Source organism: Vicugna pacos, unplaced genomic scaffold, assembly GCF_048564905.1.
Source record: "Vicugna pacos unplaced genomic scaffold, VicPac4 scaffold_19, whole genome shotgun sequence".
NCBI classification, from domain to species: Eukaryota; Metazoa; Chordata; class Mammalia; order Artiodactyla; family Camelidae; genus Vicugna; species Vicugna pacos.
Window position 1 is genome coordinate 38,497,693 of NW_027328740.1, and position 21,972 is coordinate 38,519,664.

Sequence of the window (21,972 nt, forward strand, 5' to 3'; positions counted from 1 at the left end):
AAGGCTCATCCATCGTGTAGCATATATCAATACCCAAATTCCTTTTTGTATTCATATAATATGCCATAGTTATAAATACACCACATTGCTTATCCATCCATCAGTTGATGATGAATAATTCTGCTGTAAATGCTCATGGACAAGTTTTTGTGTGAACACATTTTCACTTCTCTTCAGGATATATCAAAAAATGGAATTGCTGGGATGTATTCTACTTTTAAATTTTTGAGGAATTGCTAATATAGCTTTTAAAGTGACTGAAGCATTGTATATTTCCAGAAATAATGTATGAGGAGTCCAGTTTCTCCACATCCTCAACTACACTTTTTATAACTGGGTTTATAAATTCATATTTATATATCATATATCATATATATTTGTCATCCTAGTTGGTATGAAGTGGTATGTCATTGTGATTTTGATTTCTGTTTCCCTAATGCCTACTGATGTTGAACATCTTTTTATGTGCTTAGTTCCCATTCGTATGTCTGCTTTGGAGAAACACCTATTCAAATTCTTTGCCCATTTTAATTATATTTGTCTTTGTATTGTCATGTTTTAAGTCTTCTTTGTCTATTCTGGATAAAAGTCCCTTATCAGGGAAAATTTTGGAAATATTTTCATCCATCCTGTGTATTGTCTTCTTACTTTCTTCATGAAGTCCTTTGAAGCACAGAAGTTTTTAATTTTACTGAAGTCCAGTTTACTTGATTTTTTCCTTTTGTTGTTTGTGCTTTTGGTGTCATATATTACAAGTATTTGTAATCCAAAATCCTGAAGATTTTCTCATTGTTCATTTTCTAAATGTTTTATAGTTTCAGGTCTGTGATTTATTTTGAGTTAATTTCCATAAATGGTGTTAAGATAAAAGTTCAGTTTTCTTTCTTTTCAGATGTATGTACAGGTGTCCCAGCATCATTTTTGTAAAGATTATTTTTCCCCATTGGATTGTCATGGCACCTTTGTCAAAAATTATATGGCTGTGTGTAAGACTTTGTTTATGGTCTCTTAGTTCTTTTCTCTCAATCTATTTTTCTGTCCTTTCTGCAAGTATCACACTGTATGGATCACAGTTTTGTTAGTGAGTTTTGAATTTGGAAACTTCAAAACTTTGTTCTTTTTCAAGATTGTTTTGACTATTTTGGGTATCTTGCATTTCCATATTAGTTTTAGGATCAGCTTGTTCATTTCTGCCAAAAAGCCAGAGCTGCATTGAATGTATAGGTCATTTTGAGGACAATGGCCATCCTAACAATAATAAGGCTTCTGATCCATGAACACAGAAGAGCTTTCCATTTATTTTAGGTCATTTTTAAATTCTATCACTAGTATTTTAGTTTTCAATATACATGTTTCAGATATTTTTCTCAGTATTCCACATATTTTTCTTAATATTACTAATTATTTTATTCTTTTTGATGCTATTGTAAATGAAAAGGTTTCCTTCATTTTATTTTTAGATTATTCACTGCTGTTGAATAGAAATGTAATTAATTTTTATATATTCATTTGTGTCTTACAATTTTGGTCAGACTGGGTTATTAATTCTAAGAGGATTTTTTTTTCTTTTCTCTCTATTTTTACTTTGTGGATTCCTTGTGATTTCAATATATAATATCATGCCATCTGGAATCAAAACAGTTTTATTTCTTTCTTTCTAATCTAGAGGCTTTATTTTCTTTGTCTGATTGATTTGACTAGAACTTCTAGTACAATGTTGATTTTGGGAGGGAATAATTCAGTGCTTCTGCATTATGTATGATCTTTGCTTCAGGTTTTTCATAGATGTTCTCTGTCAAGTTGAGGAAGTTCTCTTCTATTCCTAGTTTTTATCCATTATTCTATTAATATGGTGTATTACATGAATTGACTTTTGTATGTTGTACTGCCTTTGCATACCTGGATACATCCCACTTAATAGTGATCTATTTTATATGTTACTGTTTTGGATTTGCTTGTATTCTGTTGAGGATTTTTGCATTTATATTCATAAGAGATAGTCTTTAGTTTTCTTGTGATGCCTTTGTCTGGTTTTCGTATCAGTGTGATACTAGTCTCATTGAATGAATTGGGAAGTGTGCCCACCTCTTTATTTTCAGACGAATTTGTGAAGCATTTTTTGTTTGTTTTTGTTTTAGTTTTTTCTTTAAGTACTTGATGGAATTCACCAGTAAAGCCATACGGGCCTAGCATTTCTTTGTGTGAATGTTTTGGATTGCTATTTCAGTCACTACTTACTGTAGGATTATTTGAGTTTTCTCTTTCTCCTTGAATTAGCTTCAGTCATTTATGTCCTTCTAGGAATTTATCCATTTCATCTAGATTATCTCATTTATTGGCTATATAATTATCCATGGTATTCCCTTATATTCCTTGTTATTTTTGTAAGGGCAGTAGTGACATCCTTCCTTTCATTTCTCATTTTAGTAATTTGAATCTTCTCTCTTTTTTTTTCAGTATTAGATAAAATTTGTCAATTTTATTGATCTTTTCAAAGAACCAACTATTCCTTTTGTTGATTATTCTCTGTTGTTCATCTATTGTCTATTCCATTTATTTCTGCCTTTAGTATTTTGATTAGAATGTTTAATTCATTTATATTAATGTAATTTCTTATCAGATTGAAGTTACAACTGCTGTCTACTTTGTATATGTCTTTTTTTCCCATTCCTCTATTACTACACATTTTTGTACATAGTAAGCATTTTCAAGTGTGCCATTTTAATTTGTTTATTTTATCTTTTTCTTCTCCTCCTCCTACTCTTCCTCCTCCTCCTTCTCTTCCATTGCCCTGGAGAGTAAAATTAACATCTTGTTTTAAAGCAATCTAGTTCACATGAATACCAACTTAATTTCAACAGTACACAAAAACTTTGCTTTGGTATCAGTCTTTTCCCTCCCCCTCCTCATGCTGTCATTTTCATACAAATTGCACCTTTATACATTTATAAGCTCATCTACACAGTTTCATAAGTATTGTTTTATGCAGTTGTCCTTTACATCAAATAGAACAAAACATTTACATGTAATGCCCGATTTATACTGTTTTATTTTTTTACTCATGTAGTAGTGCTCTTTATTTTTCAGGCGAGTGTCCTTTCATTTACACCTGCTGGACTATCCTTAGTATTTCTTGTAGGGCAGGCCTGCTAGCAATGGATTCTTTCAGATTTTGTTTTTGTAGGAGTGTCTTAATTTCTCCTTTAATTTTTTTAAAGAATCATTTTGCTGGCTATAAAATACTTGGTGACAGTCTTTTCCTTTTATCTCTTTGATGATACCATCCACTGCCTTCTGGTCTCCATGGTTTTTGATGAGAAATCAACTGTCTTACTGAGGAGCCTTTCTATATGTTGAGCCACTTTTCTCTTTCGGCTGTCAAGATACTTTATTCTTGTCTTTTGACACACTGAATCTGATGTGCCTATTTTAGATGTCTCTAAGTTTATACCACATGGAGTTTGTTGAGCTGCTGGGATGTACAAATTAATATTTTCATCAAATTTGGGAAGTTTTCAGCCATTATTTCTTTATATATTCTTTCTGCCCCTTTTTTTCTCTCCCTCCTTCTGGCGCTCCCATTATGTGTGTATTGGTATTGTTGATGGTGTCCCACCTATCTCTGACACAGTGTTCATTTTTTTTTCATTCATTTTTCTTTCTGTTCCACAGACAGGGAAATCTCAGTAGTTTTAATTTAACTGACTTTTTCTTCAACAAGTTCATATCTACAGAGAAACCACTTATTGAAGTTTTTATTTTAGTCATTATATTTGTATCTCTAGAATTTCTAGTTGGTTTTTATTATAAATTTTATTTATTGTTATTCTCTGTACAATGAGATGAGCACATAATTTAATCCTTTAGGCATGGTTTCTGTTAGTTTTTTGAACATATGTGTAATTGCTTATTTATGTCTTTGTCTAGTAAGTCCAGTGTCTGGGCTACCTCAGGGAGTTTCTGTTGACTACTTTTTCCCCGTCTGTTATGACCAAACTTTTCTGTTTCTTTGTACATCTTGTAATTTTCTGTTGAAAGCTGGACATTTAAAATATTACAATGTGGCAGATCTGAAAGCCTGATTTTCCTCATCTCCAGGGTTTATCGTTGCTTTCATTGTCATTGCTGCTGCTGCTATTTATTTAGTTACTTTCCTGAACAAATTCTGTAAAGTCTGTTTTCTTTATCATGCATGACCATGAGATCAGTGTGTGTGAAGAAAGCCTAGCTGTCATCACTGTAGTAATGATTGGACAGTGATTTCTTTCAATGCCTGGAGACAATCGTTTGAGCTGTTGCCAGGTGGCTGTGTGTCCACGTGCTGAGGGATGCCCTCAGCACCGGCATGCAGTCAGCAGCTCTTCCGTATCCTTTAGTTCTTGCTTATGCAGAACCTCAAGTTCAGCCAGAGTTGAAGGCTTAGGATTTTCTCAGATCTTTCCTTGCCATGTGCCACACATGTATATTGCCTTCTACAATTCTCAGAATTTTTTGGAGCTTTTTAACCCTACCTTCACCCCCAGAACGTCTCATTAATCAATTTTGCCTTCTAAGTTTCCTAGTCAGCACGTAGTTAGCCTCTACTGGTCCCACTGCCTCAGGCAGTTGTAATGTTAGATACTCACTGCTGATTGTTTCCCACACACACTCTGGGGACAGGCTGTTTGCACAGCATGAGTTTGTGACAGGTCACATAGTGACAGCTCTCTGGGGGCGGATTTTTTGGGTAACTTTAAATCACTTCTGCTCCTACCTTGATTGTGAGACTATTGCTTATAAAGGCCACCATTTAGGTGAGGATACAGGGATGGGGTAGATCAAGTTACAATGCCTCAAAACTCACTATCTTTATGGAGATTTAGCTGGGTTTTTTTTCTCAAATAAAGACTCCCCGAATTGCTGGAAGTGTTGGTTTAATTTCCAGAGTTCTACAGAGGTTAATTTTGACAAATTTTACAAAGCCATTGTCATTGCTTCATAGAGGAGTAAGTTTTCCAAGATGTTTACTCAGATAGTCTAGAAGTGTATCCCATTTGCATTTGTGTTTAACTGAGTTACTTGCAAGACTAACTAATTCTACAGCTCCAGCCCCATTCACATAAGAGTCCACCTGCATGGATTCTCCTACAGCAGTGTACAACCTGTTGTCAGATTGTTGTTTTTCTTATTAAAGTGTAGGGGTTTTTAAAAATATGCTCATGAATAGCCTTTTGTCATTGTTACACGTTACAAAACTTCCACTAGTCTGTAGCTATTTTTTCCCCTCACTTATCGTTGCTTTAATGAAGTTCTCACTTTTAAGGATTTTCAGTAAAGCAGTTTGTGGATGCTGATCACACGGGTGAGGCATTTAACTACTGTCTAAACCTCAGTCTTTGCTCTGATTCACTGTCTGGAACATCTGAACACATCTACTGAACCCCATATACCAATGGATGCTGACAGACCTAATTAAAAAAATGCTTTTTAAGTAAAGCAAAAAATATTAACTTTGACACTGGAAACGACAAATCTCAAATTTCCTAGCTGATCTTGCTTTCTGTGATCATGAGCTACATCATGTTTTTAGAGCCGACAGGCATATTGACCTACTGATTTTATTTCATCGGATTTTAGAATGCAGAACACATTTCAGGCCCACTTATAGTACCATATGTGTATCTTAAATGATATGTACATATGATGATGTCTTTATTATAAGTACCTTATTTTATTTTAAGTACCTACTGCTGTGCATCTCATTAAGGAAAGCTTGAAACTGCAGTACTGAAATTTTTCATACCACCATCATCCCATAGCATCTCTTTTCCACTTATATGTTGTGTGGCAGAATATTTTTCTGCTCCCTAGAAATGATCAATGTTGAAGGGGAAAAAAAACCCCTCCTCAAATAAATATACTCCAAATCACACACTTATCTGAACGATGGCCACCATTTTAGTCCATAGTCCACACCAATCCATCTAATCATACTGACTCAGAATACTCAACATAGACAATCCACCCCTGAATTCAGGGTCCTCAACACACGTTCTATCCCCTCCCCATTCCTTGTTGACTCTGACCTACTTTTGTCCAACGTGTCCTGCCAGTCTCTTTGCTACTTGACTGCACTTTTTAATTTTTACCTTTGAGTTCCAGGCTGCGCCTAGTGATTTCCAGAGAAACGCCAGACACTTGGCTCATCAGGAGGGGCGGTGAGGATTTCAGAAAGCTGTTAAACTAACTCACTTTCAGATAGTGAGTGGCTGTTGTGCGCATTCCTTCTAGATCTCTGCCATGCCGGCTGCATCCACCCCAGCAAAATAACGTAGCTCCTCCAAGCACCTCTGCCTCCATTCATCTGGGTTTCTGCTTTCAGTGACACTCAGATGCTGCTGAAGGGCAATATATATATATATTTTTTAATTGAAGTATAGTCAGTTACAATGTGTCAATTTCTGATGTACAGCGCAATGTTCCAGTCCTTCATATTCACATATATATGTATGAATTCCTTTTCATATTTTTTTACTAAAGTTTATTACAAGATATTAAATATTGTTCCCTGTGCTATACAGAAGAAATTTAGTTTTTTAGCTATTTTTATATATAGTAGTTAATATATGCAAATCTCAGTCTCTGATGGGCATTTTTAAAGCCACATCTGGAACCCTTGTTGCAGAAGTGTCTGAGAAATATATTTTCGACCTCATAGACTTTTGGTTAGGAAGTTGGAATAAAGGCTGACCTGGCTCACCTAACTTGTCTGCCTTTGTGAGTAAAGAGGTCTGGAGTTTCAAGTCCCAATGAAATGTCCCGGCCCTTCAGTAGCAAACTCTTAAAGCAACCAAAATGCTCCCGTCTACCAGAGCATGACTTGTCCTTAGACACTGCTGGACATAACCACCGATGTTGTCTAAGGCATCGTCTTCATCTGGTGCACACTTTCTTTAGATGTGTAATATCCTGATTAACAGGACAAGCTAGTTTGGATTCCCAAGGCCACAGGCAGCCTTCTGCCTGACTTTCGAGTATATATAGTCCTCTCTCAGATCAGCTAGAGCTGTCTGGTGTGTGCTTTCCCAGAGAATGTGGGTGCAGTGCTCCCCACCAGAGTCCTACCAGTTGTTTTATTGCAGGAAGAGAGAGAGTAAAGGAGACAGAACAGGAAGTTCTTGTCCAGCCTCAAACACAGTCACCCCCGTCCAGGGCTCTTGCTCTGGGACACACAGCAGTGCAGGTCAGCAGCGATGTGGCCCCGGTGTACTCCAAAACATGGTGTGGTTTTACTGGGCTATCTGTGTCTTTCATGGGCCCTGCAAAGTTCTCGGCTTTGTGAAATGGGGAACTAAGGAACTCCCACCCATGGCTGTAACTCCCAGGGTTTGCACCCTTACGGGTTTTGAGGATTTGCTGGCAACTCATTCTTTTTCACTGGGTCATTTCTCGGTTACACCTGCAATCCTGTGACTTCCTTATCAGAACTGCTCCTTACGTTCGGGATTTAGTGAAAGATGCCATTTTAGCCTGTAAGTTCATGTTCAGGGAGGAGGAGGAAGAAGCATAGATCAGAATTGCTGTTTTGCTTTTTTTTATTATTGTTTTCATAAGCCGTCTCCTGTTGTCGAATGGACACTGAGCAAATGAATGACTGTTACACTCCCATTTGAAAGATGAGAAAAACGACACTCAGGGAGAGGAGGCAAACTTCCTGAGTTTCCAAAGACCAAAAGGGATGAGCACAGAATAAGATCCCTGCAAATTTCTTGTCTGTCATTCGCCTTTAGGTCAATGACAGAGTGCCGTGTGTAGTAGTAAAGTTGTAACGTGCTTTTAAAAGGGTGCAGATGTTCTTGTTTTGTTTATAAAATCACAGTGTTTTGTCTGAGACTCTGAAAAAGAGAAATGGGTTAGTAAATGTTGGTTTCTCATCCTTGGTCCTTCCTCCCCTTCACAGATATGGACCCTTCCATCTGTAGCAGGAATAAGACAGCCCCAGCCTTGCCGTCTCATGAGATCAGTACTCATTCATTTCATTCCTGCCCACCAGTAGGTGATAAAGCACAGCGAGATTTTCATGTCCTGCTTCACTGATTCTTGTGAAATTAGGTGTTTGAAAAGGGAAGCTGCTTTTTTTTTTATATAAAGTGCAGTAATTTTCCTAGCAGAGAAGGAAATTGAGGATTTTCTTCATTGAAAATCAATAGAGATTTCAAGAGCATCTGTATTTCTGATGCATAGATTAAAATGACAAAATCTAGAGGGATTACCGAAACACAAGGAAGATACCAAAAGTGTCTTTAAAGAGCTTTTCTAAGACTGGGCTTTTAAAGAGACTGTTAGTTGACAGAGACCCTCTTCTCATCCATAGTCCCTCTCCTTAGGTTGGAAAGGGCCAGCGCTTCCCATGTGTGCAGTTCTGGTGCTTCAAGTGAGTTGTAGGGTAGGGCGGTGCACGTGGTGCTCCCTTCAGTTTGTCCATCCTAAGTAACCCCTGGCAGTCAGAGGGCGAGTGTTTTGCAACAACGTGAACCATTCACCATGCTCTCCGTGGTGTGTACTCATCTCAGCTCATCCAGGCTCAGGTGATGGCAGAGCAGAGAGTGGTGGCAAGAGGTCAGCCATGAGTAGCAGGAAGCAACTGGAGTCAGCTGGGGCCCAAGTGGCTAGGAGTTCCAGGTTGAATTCCCAGGACTTCCCACAGCTCATTCATTCAGCTAATACTTCTCCAGCACCTGTCATGTGCTGGTGCTTCATTGTGAACAGAACCAAATCCCTGTCCTCATGAAGATGACGTTCTAGTGGACATAAGAAATGATAAACGCAGAAGCAGATCCAGGTCAGGACACATGAGTGCTGTCTACTTTGGAGTGCACAAGGTGAGATCCTTTGGGAAGGAATGTATGATACAGGAAAATGTGGGGGAGAGGATGGCCGTATCCCAGGTCTTATTTGGGTCCCTGAGATGCACCTCGTGATGTGTGGGTCCTTGGTTTGCACAGGAACGAATCCAAGAGAGAGCCACAATTCAGTAAATGTAGATTTATTCAGAGAGATATATACTCCACAGACAGAGTGGGCTGTTTCAGAAGGCAACAGAAAGGCCATGAGGCGTGAGGGTTGGGTGCTCCAGTTTAAAGGAAAAGTAGATACACACTCCACAGACATAGTGTGGGCTGTCTCCCTCAGCAGAGAGAGCAGCCACGAGGTGTGGTTGTTAGTTTTTATGCACTCAGTATCTTCATATGCTAATAAGTGGGAGGAATATTCCAACCACTTTGGGGAAGGTGTTGCGATTACCAGAAATTGGGCCACCACTCACCCTTTGACCTTTCATGGTCAGCCTTGAACCTGTCCTGGCACCTGTAGGAGTGCCATTTAGCATCCTGCTGTATTTCAGTGAGTGTGTATTGAAGCTCAAGTTCTACTGGGAGTTGACTTTTCCACCGTCTCGGTGCTAATGGCTGTGCCAGTCTTTTAATGGCTGTGCCCTGCCCCCTTCCCTCCTGTCTCATGAAGGAGCTCTGGACTGATTGCACAATTGCAGAGCAGGGGACAGAGTGGAAAGAACTTTATAAGTGGAAGGTGGAAGGCAGTGTTGGTAGTAGAATTCTCAAGTCAATTATAAAGTAAGGGTCTTCTGTTTGCTGGGATTACCTGGTGTCACATTAGGGAGCTGTGAGCCTTGGGGACTTCAGTGAGTGGGTGGCTCACTGTATATACTGTGTTGCTTCTTAGGCGGCTCGAGAACAGTTGGCTTATATGTGACCCATTCACTCAAGCAGGGGTCTTTTTGGGGATTTTCTGCACTTGAGGCTAACATGGGTCACATGGGGGGGCAGGACCGGCCAGTCACAGCTTGGTCCACAGTCACCTAGTGCCCTCGTGGCTTTCATCCCATGGATGTGTCACCTCCCTCTCAATGGGGACAAGGTCAAAAGTGGTGGGGCAGCTTCTCAGTGGCGAAGGCATTGCTCTCCAGACCCAACACTCAACAGCATGGACCCCTGGTTTTGGCTACAGTCTTAGCTAGATGAGGCTGTTGAGTAGCTGAGCTCATGAGACGTGGGTGCCATGCTTCCACCCTCACCAAGAGCTCTACTTTTGAAGATTCTGATCAGACAGCCACAAATACTCCCTAGCCCATAAACAAGGAACAGTCCCTTTCACTCGGGGTAGGGCACACAGAAGGAGAACGGATCATCCCGAGAGCAGGAGAGGCCAAATCAGTCCTGCCCTCAGGGGTCTGAGAGACGAGCCAGCTCAGTTCCTCTTACTAGTGGTTTACTTGGAGGATCTGGGGTATTTTGGTGACCTGCAAGTGTCAGGAAATAGTACACGAGGGCTTTGTAGAATTTCTGGTCCGGTGTTAACTCACCCCATTGTAGCTGTCGTGCAAGGAAACAAAACTTGGTGGACAACAGGCCATGGCCTCTGCTCCCTGGTGGAGCCAGGAGATTACAATGTTAAGAACGACTGCAGGGGCATCATTTCTATGTTGAGAGGCCAGATGGCCTTACATATCTCTCATGCTGGATGCCTAAGTTGCAAAGGGAAACTGGATTTCATCCAGCTCTCCAGCCAAGGAGGAGACCACAAGTGGCCTCCCCCACCAACTGTGAGCTCTTTGCCTCCACTGACAGCAGCATGTATAGCAAAAAGCTGGGCTGCCACCTGCGTTTCCGTGTAAACATCCGAGTAGCCACAACAATGGCCTCGTGAGCGATGGTGTGCCCAAGGAAGCGCTATGTGGGGCAGAGGGAGGAGTGCCGGGGTCAGACACCGGGAGGGCAGGCAGGCAGTGAGGACATCTGTGCAGCGCAGATGCCATGGAACTGAGCCAAAGGGAGGCTGGTTTTGGAGCAGGGAGCCTGGGCAGTGCCATGTTGTTCGTAAGAAGATCCTGGGCTCTGGATCCAAGAAGTCATTGGCTTGATTCCTGACCTCAACCCTCATCTTGGGCAAATGTTTGAAGCTTTCTGTGCCTCTGTTTCTTGGTGTCCCAGTTGGGGACAATAGTAGCAATTACTTCTGAGAGTCAGGAGCGCCTTTATAGATGTCATTTCATTACGCTCACATCAGCCCACAAGCACGGTGCTTGGTCCCCCGTTTTACACGTGGCAGACGAGTAACTTTTAATCAGTAATCACGCAGCTAATAATGGTCATAATCAGCATTTGAATTTGATCCCTGTGTCCAGATAATTTCTATTCTCACTCAGTATTACTGGAAAACTAGTAAAGTCAGAACAAACACTGCTGGGAAGTGGGTGCTTGAAACATGTTTGTCATCTTTGCCATTGGGGAGTGTTGAGTTCACATTCCTCACAGCACTTCTGAGGCTCCCTGCGTCTCCGGCTGCCCCTGGTGGGGTCTACAGGGCTCTGGGCAGCTTCTCCTTGTTCTCTAACCCCAAGGCTCTCTGCTCTCTGCAGGTTGATTCTCAACCCTGACTGCTCGGTAGAGCTAGTGTCTAAAAACAAAAAAATGTGGGGAGGGTACGGCTCAGTGGTAGAGCACGTGCTTAGCATGCAAGAGGTCCTGGGTTCAATTCCCAGTACCTCCATTAAAATAAATAATGCTCAATACTCCCCACAAAAAGAAAAGAAGTATTTAAAAAATAATAAACAGTACAAAGGCCCCACTCCAGGCTGTGGTGCACTATTTTTTAAAGGCTCCCAAATGCATCCCATATGCAGGAGGGTGAGAGCTATCCCTATACACTTCTTGTGAGCTTGTCCACTCACACCCATTAGCCTCTTGAAACAGTAAAACTACTTGGCTCAGCCTAGAACTTTCTCCCGATTTCTAGAGTTTTATTTTCCTACTGCACATCTCTCCTGGAGCCCACAGGAACTCAGCCAGAACTGAATCAGTTGTCTCCTCTCATGACTTGCCCCTCTTCCTGCCCTTCTTTTTTTTTTAACATTTTTTATTCATTTATAATCATTTTACAATGTTGTGTCAAATTCCAGTGTTCAGCACAATTTTTCAGTCATTCATGGACATATACACACTCATTGGCACAATTTTTCTCTGTGATTTATCATAACATTTTGTGTATATTTCCCTGTGCTATACAGTGTAATGTCGTTTATCTAGTCTACAATTTTGAAATCCCAGTCTATCCCTTTCCACCGTCTAACCCCCTGGTAAACACAAGTCTGTATTCTCTGTCCATGAGTCTATTTCTGTCCTGTATTTATGCTTTGTTTTTGTTTGTTTGTTTGTTTTTGTTTTTTAGATTCCACATAATAGCGATCTCATATGGTATTTTTCTTTCTCTTTCTGGCTTACTTCACTTAGAATGACATTCTCCAGGAGCATCCATGTTGCTGCAAATGATATTATGTTGTCGGTTTTTATGGCTGAGTAGTATTCCATTGTATAAATATACCACATCTTCTTTATCCAGTCACCTGTTGATGGACATTTAGGCTGTTTCCATGTTTTGGCTATTGTAAATAGTGCTGCTATGAACATTGGAGTGCAGGTGTCATCCTGAAGTAGATTTCCTTCTGGATTCAAGCCCAGGAGCAGAATTCCTGGGTCATATGGTAAGTCTATTCCTAGTCTTTTGAGGAATCTCCACACTGTTTTCCACAGTGGCTGCACCAAACTGCATTCCCACCAGCAGTGTAGGAGGGTCCCCCTTTCTCCACAGCCTCTCCAGCATTTGTCATTTGTGGATTTTTGAATGACGGCCATTCTGACTGGTGTGAGGTGATACCTCATTGTAGTTTTGATTTGCATTTCTCTGATGATTAGTGATATTGAGCATTTTTTCATGTGCTTTTTGATCATTTGAATGTCTTCCTTGGAGAATTGCTTGTTTAGGTCTTCTGCCCACTTTTGGATTGGGTTGTTTATTTTTCTCTTATTGAGTTGTATGAGCTGCTTATATATTTTGGAGATCAAGCCTTTGTCGGTTTCACTTGCAAAAATTTTCTCCCATTCCGTAGGTTTTCTTCTTGTTTTATTTCTGGTTTCCTTTGCTCTGAAGAAGCTTGTAAGTTTCATTAGGTCCCATTTGTTTATTCTTGCTTTTATTTCTTCTAGGAGAAAATTTTTGAAATGTATGTCAGATAATGTTTTGCCTATGTTTTCCTCTAGGAGGTTCTTGCCCTTCTTATTTCAGGGAATGGCACTATAATTTAGACACTGCCAAAGCCAGAAAGCTGGCCGGCATCTTTGACCTCTTCCTGCCCTTCCATCACACCTGTGGCCAATCCGTCCACCTGCTGAAATGTTTTCTTCTCTCTCCTCCTGGCAGGGCCTCAGCAGGCCTTCACATGAACCTGCCAATAGTCCTCCCTGCCTCTATCTTGTCTCTTTCTAGATCACTTTGCATGTCTCCTCTACCTTGGAGGCACACAGAGTCCTTTGTGATGTGCCCCTGTGATCTCTCCACCTGGTTGCCTCACCTGCCTCCCACACCCTGTGCTCGCTTCTAGACTATTTGCAGTTCCTGGAAGGGACCTGGCTCTCTTTGGCCTCCCTCCTTTGCATGTGCAGCTCCCCAGGGAGAAATGGCCTTAACATTATAAGTTCACCTGATCAATTCTAGGGCATCTCAGAGCTCACCACAGTGGTTCTCTCCTCTGGGAGAGCCTTGGCTACAGTTCCGGCTCCCTGCCCCGAGCACCCTCTGCTGACTGTTATCCAAGCCCTCTTAACACGCCTCCTCAGCCATCATTTCACAATGAGTCCTGTGCACCTAGGAGCTCCCGGAAGCAGGGACTGTGTCTTTTTCCTCTTTATTCTCAGAGCATTGTAGAGACTCAGGTACAATGGTGGAGGACACAGTGGTTATTCTGCAATTTCTCTAGAGTTGGGGCCTAGGGGTAACAGTCTGGTGGGAAGAAGGGCTTAGGGGATTCACCCTGAAGCCACATTTTCAATTAACATTTCATGTTGTTTTTGTCTACTATTTAAAGTTACGAGTCTTAAAACACAATGACGATTTCTAAAAATTACATTACCGATGATTGAGAAAAATGGCAGTTTTCCATATTTAAGAATATTATTTTAAGTTTGTGTGACTGGGGTGGTGGAAAATAGAAATGCAGGGGCTACTAAAGCATTCTCATCCCCTTCCCCACCCTCAGGTCCTTCGGACAGAAGAGACAGAGGGATGTGAGGAGAAGGCTTGGATGGTGAACCGTGCAGTGCTTTTAAATTGTGACAGTTACTTGTGCTTTTTTTTTACTTTTTTTTTAATGGAGGTAATGGGGCTTGAACCCAGGACCTTGTACATGCTTAGCACGTGCTCTATCACTGAGCTATACCCACCCTTCCCCCCGATATTTGTGTTTTTAGTGGGCATAATGTGCTGGTAGCAGGTACTTTAGCATCAGATACAGTCACCTGCCTCTGACCATCACGTTAATACCTTTCCCTTGAGCTAGAGAGCTAGTCTGTTTCCAAACGTTCAATAAATTATCTACATTTTCTTTTTTCTTAAACAAAAGGTATTAACTCATTTTTTTCTTTAGTATCGCCTATAAATAAAATGTGATTTTATTAACCATTTACCAAAGTGTTAAGTGTAATAAATATTAAGTACAGATTTCTGAAGCATCAGGCATCACTGAAGATCCACATTCTGCTGTTCTGTCTCTCTGTTAGTCACCTTACTTTTGGAGTTCTGGAAGCGGTGCCAGGCAGAACTTGAGTACAAATGGGAGACGGTTGAGCAGGAAGAACAAGTCTGGCCAGAATAGGAGGCGAGGTGTCCCCACGTGGAGATAGATGAGATTACCCAGGAAAAGCGGGCGCTGTTTAGATGCACTTTATTCTGTTTACTTCTGGACTTGTCAGCCTTGGCTGCGTGTTGGAATCACCAGGGGACCTTAAAAAATGTTGGTGCCTGGGTTCCATCACTGCAAACTCTGATTGTACTTAGTGGCCTGGGGGCGCATTCTGGCATAGGGAAGTTTTTAAAGCTCCTCTGGTTATTCTAATGTGCAGCCAAGTTGAAGGAGCACTGCCTGGAATGGTGGACACAGAAGAGAAGTGAGGTCCTTCCTTCATAATAACAGTAAAAAGGGGGAAAAGAAAAAGACTGGTATAAGTGTATATGAAAAGAGGCATTGATTTGTATCCTTTCATGACACCAATAAAAAATGCAAAATATAAATTAGCTGCAATGACATAGATGTAGAAGGAAAGACAAATTGGTTTTTATAGTTGACTCCCATTTTTTTAAATGCGCCTTCATTATTGTGGCCTCCTTTTCATCATAGACTAGGTGCCCCTTTGTCTTGAACTAAGTCCCGGTCACTGCTCCCCCTTCCTACTGGGATGTGCACAAAGCAGCATGGCTCTCATCCTAAAGTCAGAGAAAGGGTAGAAGAAGCAGGGAAACATTTGTTGAGGTGCCATCAGTGTTTGAGCAGTGTTTGAGCTAGTCATTTTACATAACTGGAAATGTAAATTTATTGCTGCCACTCCTGCTGCAAAATTAAAAAAATAAAACTGTATATCTTTGTATCAACATTCCAGAGCTATGAAAAGATGATTTTTGAGTCATTTGTATTATTGCTTCTTTCCATCAGCTGAGATAATTTAGAGCTGATGGTGCTTGCAGTCAGCAGCAGCAGGACAGTAGGTTGTGAGAATGAATAACTCTTGGGAAAAAAATGCTTTTACTAGGAGTATCTGAAAATGTCTCCAAATATAGATTTAATAAATTGAATCACAGATCTACAGAATGTTGGCACTGAAAAGATATGGAGGGAGCAGGTCAAACTCCTCTTTTTATAAATGGAAAAAAATGAGGTTCAGCTACCAATAGAAAGTGACATTTGTCTTTTACAATGTAATAAGCTTCTAATAATCCCCATTATGAATAGTTCCCATTGTTTACAACTGAAGATGGGGGTAAAAGCATATGTTGGTGAAAGACTGTACATTCAGAGATGAAAGCTGAATCTTAGACAAAATTAGATGTTCATAATGCTTTTGAGTCCTGAAAAACAAAAACTTATCATATTGGCAGCATACAAAAAATACTGAAGAGAAGTTTTTTGGTCATTTAAACTGCCAAGTTTAAATTTAATTTTGCAAGCTAATAAGTTTAAATTTTCATTGGGACATGCTTGTTGAAAAATTGAAGATGAAGACTCATTTAACTTTATCATTCTTCCTTATTTAAAAAATTGCCTTATTTTTTTTTAGTTTTTTATTTGAAGTATTTTACTTTACTTGAGAAAGCATGCTCCATTGTTTAGAGAGGCCAGCGTTGTGGTAGTGAGATCTTGCGAATGAAGTTGCCTAAATTCATATTTGAACACAGCAGCTTGCTTCCTGAGTGATCTTGGACAACTTAACTTCTCTGTGCCATAGTTTCCTATAAAATAAGAATAAGAGAGTTGCTTCTTCATGACAGTGGTAAGGACGGGTCGAAGTAATGTATAGAATCTACTTGGAAGGCTTCCTGGCACAGAGGAAGGGCCATGTACTTAGTTACAGCTATTATTATACTATATCTGGTTTTATAATCCAGTTAAATCTTGATTCTTGCTGATTTCATCTCTTAAAAAATTCTAAATATAAACTCTAAAATGGAAACTCTTAAACTTCATAGTTGTAGCTAATTAACACATAAATCTCAACCAAGAAACACACAGTGGACACCAGTTAGCTGCAGACAACTGTGATTCTTTCTGTCCTGCACAGACCCTAAGCTGTCACTACCTTCACTTCTGAAATCAAAGGCAAGCTAAGGAATAGAGCTTTAAATCTTGGCCTCATCAGGTGCTCAGACCATGGCAGGGAAACAGTTTACTGTTCACATGTGCATTTTCAAAAAATAGTATTAAAACGAACACTGTACATATTTTGTTGTGTGTTTGACATCGTTAACAGAAAAGAAAAGGAAAAAAAACAGGAAAAAACCCATGCATTTACAAACAAGGAGGCTATGTCTGAAATTTTTTTTTATATTATGTTTAGGATTTACTGACCAGTTAGGAGAAATATCATTTCATTGGTGTAATCCCTTGATTGACTAAACTTGTTTTTTTAATTAGGAAGAAGAGCGTGTTCCCTTTACCACCTGGGGAAAGTGTATACATATAACCCTTTGCGCAAGTGCTCTTTTTCTGGGTAAGAACCTGCCACAGACTTTTAAAATCTAATGTGAAATGCTGAGAAATCTGAAAGTCAAGCTGGGAACTATGTAGTCTCATAGAGGAAACTTTTTCCAGAGAACATCTGAGCCAATGCAGGGCGCCGCTCTGGAGGTTCCACAGTCTCTTCTGCTCACAGTGCTTCCCCCAATTCTTTTCACCTCATTTGTTCAAATCAGATCAGTGGTTTAGGATTCTCCAGGGTCTGATTAAGAGACCAGATGGAGGCATTAAATTTCTAAAATTTTCCAAGTGTAACAACCTAGGTAAAATGTCTAAGAATAGCCTAACAAAAGGATAGTAGGAACTATCAAAAAATAAAAGTAAAAACTACTGAAAGATATAAAAGGTGCTTTAATCACATGATTCTAGATTAAAAGATCATATCTCCAAAATATCAGAAGTTATAAAATTGATTTGGGTTTATTGTGAATAAAATCATATTAGTAATATAAAAATTAATAAGATAATGAGAGTTTTACTAGTTCAAGAATAGCCAGATTATAAAATAAGGCAGGAAGTCCAGATATGGGCTCTGATATCAATAATAATTTAATATAAGAGATGGAAGGCATTACAAATCAGGGAGATAAATAAAGGTTATTCAGTGAATGAAACACTTGTTAGCTACTTGGGGGAAAAGAAAAGATTGAAATCATACAGTGAACCATATATTGTGATAAATTCCAGAAACATTTAAAAAGTAACACAATTAGAAAAAAAACTACAAATAAATATGGATGAGTATACAACCTCTAGATGGACAGTAAGTATCAGAGGAAATTATACAAAGATTTCCATGCATCAGAGCATCCTAATTTTAAACAAAACACCAGAGAATGTTATTTGCTTACAAATCCGACAAGGGGCTAATTCCTTCAATACATAGAGAGTTCAGATCACTTCAAAGGTAACATCAAAATATCTCAGAAGCGTAGAAGGCAGAGAAGATGAACACACATTCGCAAAAGAAAAAATAGATGTCACACTTCAATGGTAATTCACTCAGTGCACATCAAAATGAAATAGTTTTCCACTTCTCAAGTGACACAACTCTGTTTATGAGGATGAATTGCCAGTGATCACCAATCCCATGCCTAGGTTACTGGATAATTTTTGTGAAGTATGGTTGATTTACAATGCTGTGTTAATTTCTGGTGTACTCCTCAAGCCTTCTTAGAAAGCAGTCTGGCAGTTGATATCAAGAGTCAAAAATATTCATATGTTTTAATCCACTAATTCAGCTTTGAAAAACTTTTAATCAGGAATTATTTCAAAATGGCAGGGAAAAGTCAGTATGGATGCAAGTCACAGACATACTTTTATATGTGTATATATATATATAAAATCTCAGCCAAAATATTCTTCCAACTCTTCACAAAGTAGAATAGTATGCAGTCATGAAAAAGTGTGTCCATGAAAATATTTTATGACATGTCAAAGTGTTGCGCTTATGATAGATTGGAGAATTAAATTAATATATAAAATGATTTGTAATATACAAACAATGCACCATTCTGAAGGAATTATGTCTATAGGTTGAAGCATTATTCTTATTTTATTTTTTATTCATTTTCAGAGTTGGAGTCTTTTGATTGTAGGTGACAAAATCAATCTCCAATGTGTTTAAACAACAACCAAGAAATGGGGATCCATGGGATTTATTGGTTCCTGTAAATGAAAACCTCAGGTCTGAGGTCTGGCTTCAGTCAAGGAGAGATACTCTAGCCCAGATGATGTCAAGGGCTGCTTTTGTCCTGTCTTCATTCTGTGTCCAAAGATGTCTCAGCATGATGCTTCTAGGCACGCAGTATCCCAGATCATCCATCCAAACCAAGACAGGTCTCTTTTGGCAGCTTCCTCTCTTGATAGAAGAAGCTTATGTTTCACATGGGCACCAGCATGTATCTCCTCACATAATAGTGGCTCTTCCTGGGTTATTTGCCAATTCTCCAATCATGTGCAAGGCCAATACAATGAGGGGTATTATTTGTCTTAAACCAACTGAGATCTACTTCTGGTGCTTCAGAAAGAGTGGGTCAATCGAGGTTAAATCACAGGACTAAAAACAAAAGGGAGGTTATTTATCCTAAAGCAAGTTCTGGGTCCTCTTCTAAGACTGGGGACAGATCCAGGACAGCAGTTCTGTCCACTACTGAGTACTTTCAAATTTTCTTTAATGAGCAAATGTTAAATTTATGATCAGAAAAGATGATAAATAAGAAGAAACTTGAGGAAGGAGAACGGAAAGCTTTCCTGTTTCTTAAGAAATAGTGAACCCATTAAGTGCTTGGAAGAAAAATGGAAATGTGTCAAGTTTGTAAAAGTTCTGAAATGAATTAGAATTGATTTTACAGACCATGTAGGAGACAGTGCTATACAGTTAGTGTGTCTTTGGGCTCTTTGAGTATTTCAGTACTTTCACTTAATAGTTGCTTCATTTGGGGCAAATTGCAACATCTCCATGTGGCTCTATTTCCACATCTGTAAAAGAGATATAATATTACCTTCCCCACAGGGTGATTGTGAGGATTTTGAAAAATAGATGTGTGCTGAAGCAATAGTAAGTATTTACGCATTCTTAACTATTATGTTTACTTAATACATAATTAAAAAATTACTATGGAGACTTTTAAAAAATGCATACTATTTAAATGGCCTATATGAGCTGTACAAGAGAGGAAGGCTTAATATACCTTCTATAATACATTTTTCTCAGCCTTAACTAATTTTCACATTTAATCACAAACACACCAAAAAGTTATTCCTTTCACAAGCATGAAGACTTAACTGTGAAGAAAAGGATGATGAAAGAGAGTAGAGGAGAAAATAAAATGCTTTCTCTACAAACTGATGGCTTAAAAACTAAGAAAAAACACCTTTTTAAGACTTTGGTCACCATATTCATAGCTTATACTTAGGTAGAGTTTTTCACATGCCTGCGGTTAATGTTCCAATTGTTTTCACAATTAGTAAATAATTGACTCATCACAATAGTCCTATAAATTGCTATTATTATCTCCCCATTATATGGGTGAGGAGATTGAAGCCCCTAGAGGTTAAGAAATTTGCACAAGGCCCCACAGCTAGCATCAGAGCTGGGATCCAGATGCAGGAGTGTGGCTCCAGGAGGGGCTTGTAAACACTCCCTCTGCTCTCCCATGCAGGTGCAAGCCAGCCGCCTGCTATTACTGTAAATAACATGATGTGGTTCACTTAGTCCTGAAATTCACATTCTTTGTAGCTTTCTGTCTGGGGCACCCATCAGGAGCAGCCAGGGACACTGAGTACATGCTTCTGGACTATGACCAAGAAGGTAGATGGAAGGAAAACTGTTTAAAAATGGGATCTTTAATGTTCATTCTTCAGTGGCCAGAAAAAAAACCTGCCTAGTGAGGAACTGAAACCCTATTAGCCACGTGCAAATTTTGCTTCAGACACCCCCGCTGCCCTTGGGTCCACACAGTCAAAACTACTGTGGATTAGGGACATGAATCTTGTGCAAATGCAGGGAGTAGGAATACCTGCCATTTCAAGATCTCAAGGAGTATGAAAAGCATGTGAAGCTTTCATCAGCAGAGACCTGCTGTCACTCCCACTATTTCCCTCAGGGCATGTCCACAGCTTCACTGGTCCTATTCAGAATGAAGACGACAGCTAGCACCTGCTGACCCCTGAATCAGTGATAGGTTCTCCCTTGAAAGGAAGCATATCCCCTTCATGGGTTACAACTAGTTCATAACCTAAGTAATTCTACAGATGTAGAAGGGCTACTTTCATTTGTTCTGCTATCACAGACTTCCCTCCAAAAGATCATGCCACCAGTTACCCCATTTTCACCCATTAAAATATACTTAACAGGCTTCCTTCTTTAGTGCAGTTTTAGGTTTACAGAAAAATTCACAGAAAGTGGAGTTCCCATATATTCCCTATGCCCTGCACACAGCTGCTCCTGCTGCCAGCGTGTTACATTAGTGGATGCACTCATTCTTTTTGACATCTTTCATTCCTCCTCCCCTAAAATTTAACATGACTGATATTCACGTCTCTTATGGCATTTACGTGCGATTTATATCACTTCTCACGTTTATGTGAAGTTTACAACACATGCATGTTTTCTGTTTAAGCTGGGTTGGGGGCAAGTTTTCTGTGTAAAAATACGATCATTAGTGAGTCTCATGCTGCTGGGTTCTTGGGTTGTCAGGTCCTGTTAACCATTGTTTCAGTTATTGGGATCATTGTCTACGGACTTTCAGTGTTCATTGTATTTCCTGCAAAACTTCCCAAGAACCTGAATGGAACAGACCCAATCCAAAAGTACCTGACTGTGCAGGTGGGCCACGCCCATCACTGCTTCCCATATCAGTTTTATCATCATGGTGACCCTGAACGCCATATATGAGAAAGTGGCAATCATGATGACTGACTCTGGAAAGCTCCTCCTGCAGCTGAGATAATTTCTACACCAGTTTTAGAACCAGGTCAAAACAGAGACTATCTTTTAGGCACTTCAATTGCAGTACATTACAGTCTTTAGTTAACTTCAACTGCAAACCTATTTTCTCTAGCCTATATGAGAAGTGAATTAGCTCCATTTTTGCATTAGTAAAAGGGACAAAGGAAGCTTTAGAATGTCCAAGCTCTGTGTAAATATGTCAGTGCTTAATAATAATTTCAATTACATTAGATAATGTACCCTGTTGTTGAAAGTAAATAGTCTCTGTATTGCAAATAAGTGGAAGAGGGTCGTGGTTCCAGTGGCAGATTTGCTTGCGCGTTACGGAGAGGACAAGTAATCACACTGTTATGTGTCTTCCCCCCATGCTGTTCCTGTTAGTGTAACTCCATTCTCATCAGCT

General features: G+C 39.6%; 2 long non-coding RNA genes across 2 annotated transcripts in view; both read left to right on the plus strand.

Annotated features, from left to right (window-relative positions):
* LOC140693427 (uncharacterized) overlaps positions 1–17,090 on the plus strand; it is a 31,011-nt gene extending 13,921 nt beyond the window's left edge. The window contains exon 4 of the long non-coding RNA XR_012069195.1: positions 17,015–17,090. This is a non-coding gene — a long non-coding RNA (uncharacterized lncRNA). The remainder of the gene's footprint in view (positions 1–17,014) is intronic.
* LOC140693421 (uncharacterized) overlaps positions 1–21,972 on the plus strand; it is an 823,905-nt gene that overhangs the window by 26,546 nt on the left and 775,387 nt on the right. The gene's annotated exons all lie outside the window — the stretch shown is intronic.